Consider the following 6,000-nt stretch of genomic DNA (forward strand, 5'->3'; position numbering starts at 1 on the left):
CCATGTACTGTCCCAGGGTTAGAATCCCCATGTACAGTCACAGGGATCGAATCCCCATGTACAGTCCCAGGGTTAGGATCCCCATGTACAATCCCAGGGTAAGAATCCCCATGCACATTCCCAGGGTTAGAAACCCCATGTACAGTCCCAGGTTTAGAATCCCGATGTACAGTCCCAGGGTTGGAATCCCCATGTACAGTCCCAGGGTTAGAATCCCCATGTACAGTCCCAGGGTTAGAATCCCCATGTGCAGTCCCAGGGTTGGAATCCCCATGTACAGTCTCAGGGTTAGAATCCCCATGTACAGTCCCAGGGTTAGAATCCCCAAGTACAGTCCCGGGGTTAGAATCCCCACATACATTCCCAGGGTTAGAATCCCCATGTACAGTCCCAGGTTTACAAACCCCATGTACAGCCCCCAGGGTTAGAATCCCCATGTACAGTCACAGGGTTAGAATCCCCTTGTACAGTCCGAGGGTTAGAATCCCCATGTACAGTCCCAGGGTTAGAAACCCATGTACAGTCCCAGGGTTAGAATCCCCATGTAAATTCCCAGGGTTAGAATATCCATGTATAGTCCCAGGGTTAGAATCTCCATGTACAGTCCCAGGGTTAGAATCCCCATGTACATTCGCAGGGTTAGAATCCCCATGTACAGTCTCAGGGTTATAATCCCCATGTACAGTCCCAGGGTTAGAAACCCCATGTACAGTCCTAGGGTTAGAATCCCCATGTACAGACCCAGGGTTATAATCCCCACATACAGTCTCAGGGTTAGAGTCCCCATGTACAGTCCCGGGTTAGAATCCCCATGTACAGTCCCAGGGTTAGAATCCCCATGAACAGTCCCAGGGTTAGAATCCCCATGTACAGTCCCAGGGTAAGAATCGCTATGTACAGTCCCAGGGTTAGAATCCCCATGTACAGTCCCAGGGTAAGAATCGCTATGTACAGTCCCAGGGTTAGAATCCCCATGTACTGTTCCAGGGTTTGAATCACCATGTACAGTCCCAGGGTTAGAATTCCCATGTACAGTCCCAGGGTTAGAATCTCCATGTACAGTCCCAGGGTTAGAAACCCCATGTAAAGTCCCAGTGTTATAATCACCACGTACTGTCCCAGGGTTAGAATCCCCATGTACAGTCCCAGGGATGGAATCACCACGTACAGTCTCAGGGTAAGAATCCCCATGTACAGTCCCAGGGTTAGCATCACCACGTACAGTCCCAGGGTTAGAATCATCATGTACAGTCCCAGGGTTATAATCCCCATGTACCGTCCCAGGGTTAGAAACCCCATGTACAGTCCCAGGGTTAGAATCCCCACATACAGTCTCAGGGTTAGAGTCCCCATGTACAGTCCCGGGTTACAATCCCCATGTACAGTCCCAGTGTTAGAATACCCATGAACAGTCCCAGGGTTAGAATCCCCATGTACAGTCCCAGGGTTAGAATCCCCATGTACAGTCTCAGAGTTAGAATCCCCATGTCCAGTCCCAGGGTTAGAATCCCCATGTACAGTCCCAGGGTTAGAATCCCCATGTACAGTCCCAGGGTTAGAATCCCCATGTACAGTCTCAGGGTTATAATCCCCATGTACAGTCCCAGGGTTAGAATCCCCATGTACAGTCCCAGGGTTAGAATCCCCATGTACAGTCTCAGGGTTATAATCCCCATGTACAGTCCCAGGGTTAGAATCCCCATGTACAGTCCCAGGGTTAGAATCCCCATGTACAGTCCCAGGGTTAGAATCCCCACATACAGTCTCAGGGTTAGCGTCCCCATCTACAGTCCCAGGGTTAGAATCCCCATGTACAGTCCCAGGGTTAGAATCCCCACATACAGTCTCAGGGTTAGCGTCCCCATCTAACGTCCCAGGGTTAGAATCCCCATGTACAGTCCCAGGGTTAGAATCCCCCTGTACAGTCCCAGGGTTAGAATGCCCATGTACAGTCCCAGGGTTAGAATCCCCATGTACAGTCCCAGTTTTAGAATCCTGATGTACAGTCTCAGGGTTAGAATGCCCATTTACAGTCCCAGGGTTAGAATCCCCATGTACAGTCCCAGGGTTAGAATCCCCATGTACAGTCCCAGGGTTAGAATCCCCATGTACAGTCCCAGGGTAAGAATCCCCATGTACAGTCCCAGGGTAAGAATCGCCATGTACAGTCCCAGGGTTAGAATCCACATGTACAGTCCCAGGGTTTGAATCCCCATGTACAGTCCCAGGGTTAGAATCCCCAAGTACAGTCCCAGGTTTAGAATCCCCATGTACATTCACAGGGTTAGAATCCCCATGTACAGTCCCAGGGTTAGAAACACAAAGTACAGTCCCAGGGTTAGAATCACCATGTACAGTCCCAGGGGTATAATCCCCAGGTACTGTCCCAAGGTTAGAATCCCCATGTACATTCCCAGGGTTAGAATCATCACGTACAGTCTCTGGGTTAGAATCCCCATGCACAGTCCCAGGGTTAGAATCCCCATGTACAGTCCCAGGGATAGAATCCCCATGAACAGTCCCAGGGTTAGAATCCCCATGTACAGTCCCAGGGTTAGAAATTCCTTGTACAGTCTCAGGGTTAGAATCCCCATGTACAGTCCCAAGGTTAGAATCCCCATGTACAGTCCCAGGGTTAGAATCCCCATGTACATTCCCAGGGTTAGAATCCCCATGTACAGTCCCAGGGATAGAATCCCCATGTACAGTCCCAGGGTTAGAATGCCGATATACAGTCTCAGGGTTAGAATCCCCATGTACAGTCCCAGTGTTAGAATCCCCATATACAGTCCCAGGATTAGAATCCCCATGTACAGTCCAAAGGGTTAGAATCCGCATGTACAGTCCCAGGGTTAGAATCCCCATGTACTGTCCCAGGGTTAGAATCCCCATGTGCAGTCCCAGGGTTAGAATCCCCATGTACAGTCCCAGGGTTAGAATTCCTATGTACAGTACCAGGGTTAGAATTCCCATGTACAGAACCAGGGTTAGAATCCCCATGTACAGTCCCAGGTTTACAATCCCCGTGTACAGTCCCAGGGTTAGAATACCCATCTAAATTCCGAGGTTTAGAATCCCCATGTAGAGTCCCAGGGTTAGAATCCCCATGTACAGTCCCAGGGTTAGAATCCCCATGAACATTCCCAGGGTTAGAAACCCCATGTACAGTCCCAGGTTTAGAATCCCGATGTACAGTCCCAGGGTTGGAATCCCCATGTACAGTCCCAGGGTTAGAATCCCCATGTACAGTCCCAGGGTTAGAATCCCCATGTGCAGTCCCAGGGTTAGAATCCCCATGTACAGTCTCAGGGTTAGAATCCCCATGTACAGTCCCAGGGTTAGAATCCCCAAGTACAGTCCCGGGGTTAGAATCCCCACATACATTCCCAGGGTTAGAATCCCCATGTACAGTCCCAGGTTTAGAAACCCCATGTACAGCCCCCAGGGTTAGAATCCCCATGTAGAGTCCCAGGGTTAGAATCCCCTTGTACAGTCCGAGGGTTAGAATCCCCATGTACAGTCCCAGGGTTAGAAACCCATGTACAGTCCCAGGGTTAGAATCCCCATGTAAATTCCCAGGGTTAGAATACCCATGTATAGTCCCAGGGTTAGAATCTCCATGTACAGTCCCAGGGTTAGAATCCCCATGTACAGTCGCAGGGTTAGAATCCCCATGTACAGTCTCAGGGTTATAATCCCCATGTACAGTCCCAGGGTTAGAAACCCCATGTACAGTCCTAGGGTTAGAATCCCCATGTACAGACCCAGGGTTATAATCCCCACATACAGTCTCAGGGTTAGAGTCCCCATGTACAGTCCCGGGTTAGAATCCCCATGTACAGTCCCAGGGTTAGAATCCCCATGAACAGTCCCAGGGTTAGAATCCCCATGTACAGTCCCAGGGTAAGAATCGCTATGTACAGTCCCAGGGTTAGAATCCCCATGTACAGTCCCAGGGTAAGAATCGCTATGTACAGTCCAAGGGTTAGAATCCCCATGTACTGTTCCAGGGTTTGAATCACCATGTACAGTCCCAGGGTTAGAATTCCCATGTACAGTCCCAGGGTTAGAATCTCCATGTACAGTCCCAGGGTTAGAAACCCCATGTAAAGTCCCAGTGTTATAATCACCACGTAATGTCCCAGGGTTAGAATCCCCATGTACAGTCCCAGGGATGGAATCACCACGTACAGTCTCAGGGTAAGAATCCCCATGTACAGTCCCAGGGTTAGCATCACCACGTACAGTCCCAGGGTTAGAATCAGCATGTACAGTCCCAGGGTTATAATCCCCATGTACCGTCCCAGGGTTAGAAACCCCATGTACAGTCCCAGGGTTAGAATCCCCACATACAGTCTCAGGGTTAGAGTCCTCATGTACAGTCCCGGGTTACAATCCCCATGTACAGTCCCAGTGTTAGAATACCCATGAACAGTCCCAGGGTTAGAATCCCCATGTACAGTCCCAGGGTTAGAATCCCCATGTACAGTCTCAGAGTTAGAATCCCCATGTCCAGTCCCAGGGTTAGAATCCCCATGTGCAGTCCCAGGGTTAGAATCCCCATGTACAGTCCCAGGGTTAGAATGCCCAAGTACAGTCCATGGGTTAGAATCCCCATGTACAGTCACAGGGTTAGAATCCCCATGTACAGTCTCAGGGTTATAATCCCCATGTACAGTCCCAGGGTTAGAATCCCCATGTACAGTCCCAGGGTTAGAATCCCCATGTACAGTCCCAGGGTTATAATCCCCATGTACAGTCCCAGGGTTAGAATCCCCATGTACAGTCCCAGGGTTAGAATCCCCATGTACAGTCCCGGGTTAGAATCCCCATGTACAGTCCCAGGGTTAGAATCCCCATGTACAGTACAGAGTTAGAATCCCCATCTACCGTCCCAGGGTTAGAATCCCCATGTACAGTCCCAGGGTTAGAATCCCCCTGTACAGTCCCAGGGTTAGAATGCCCATGTACAGTCCCAGGGTTAGAATCCCCATGTACAGTCCCAGTTTTAGAATCCCGATGTACAGTCTCAGGGTTAGAATACCCATTTACAGTCCCAGGGTTAGAATCCCCATGTACAGTCCCAGGGTTAGAATCCCCATGTACAGTCCCAGGGTTAGAATCCCCATGTACAGTCCCAGGGTTAGAATCCCCATGTACAGTCCCAGGGTAAGAATCGCCATGTACAGTCCCAGGGTTAGAATCCACATGTACAGTCCCAGGGTTTGAATCCCCATGTACAGTCCCAGAGTTAGAATCCCCAAGTACAGTCCCAGGTTTAGAATCCCCATGTACATTCCCAGGGTTAGAATCCCCATGTACAGTCCCAGGGTTAGAAACACCACGTACAGTCCCAGGGTTAGAATCACCATGTACAGTCCCAGGGGTATAATCCCCAGGTACTGTCCCAAGGTTAGAATCCCCATGTACATTCCCAGGGTTAGAATCATCACGTACAGTCTCAGGGTTAGAATCCCCATGCACAGTCCCAGGGTTAGAATCCCCATGTACAGTCCCAGGGATAGAATCCCCATGAACAGTCCCAGGGTTAGAATCCCCATGTACAGTCCCAGGGTTAGAAACCCCTTGTACAGTCTCAGGGTTACAATCCCCATGTACAGTCCCAAGGTTAGAATCCCCATGTACAGTCCCAGGGTTAGAATCCCCATGTACATTCCCAGGGTTAGAATCCCCATGTACAGTCCCAGGGATAGAATCCCCATGTACAGTCCCAGGGTTAGAATGCCGATATACAGTCTCAGGGTTAGAATCCCCATGTACAGTCCCAGTGTTAGAATCCCCATATACAGTCCCAGGATTAGAATCCCCATGTACAGTCCAAGGGTTAGAATCCGCATGTACAGTCCCAGGGTTAGAATCCCCATGTACTGTCCCAGGGTTAGAATCCCCATGTGCAGTCCCAGGGTTAGAATCCCCATGTACAGTCCCAGGGTTAGAATTCCTATGTACAGTACCAGGGTTAGAATTCCCATGTACAGA

This window comes from Somniosus microcephalus, chromosome 4, assembly GCF_052327205.1.
Source record: "Somniosus microcephalus isolate GS21.2 chromosome 4, FLI_Smic_1.0, whole genome shotgun sequence".
Taxonomy (NCBI): domain Eukaryota; kingdom Metazoa; phylum Chordata; class Chondrichthyes; order Squaliformes; family Somniosidae; genus Somniosus; species Somniosus microcephalus.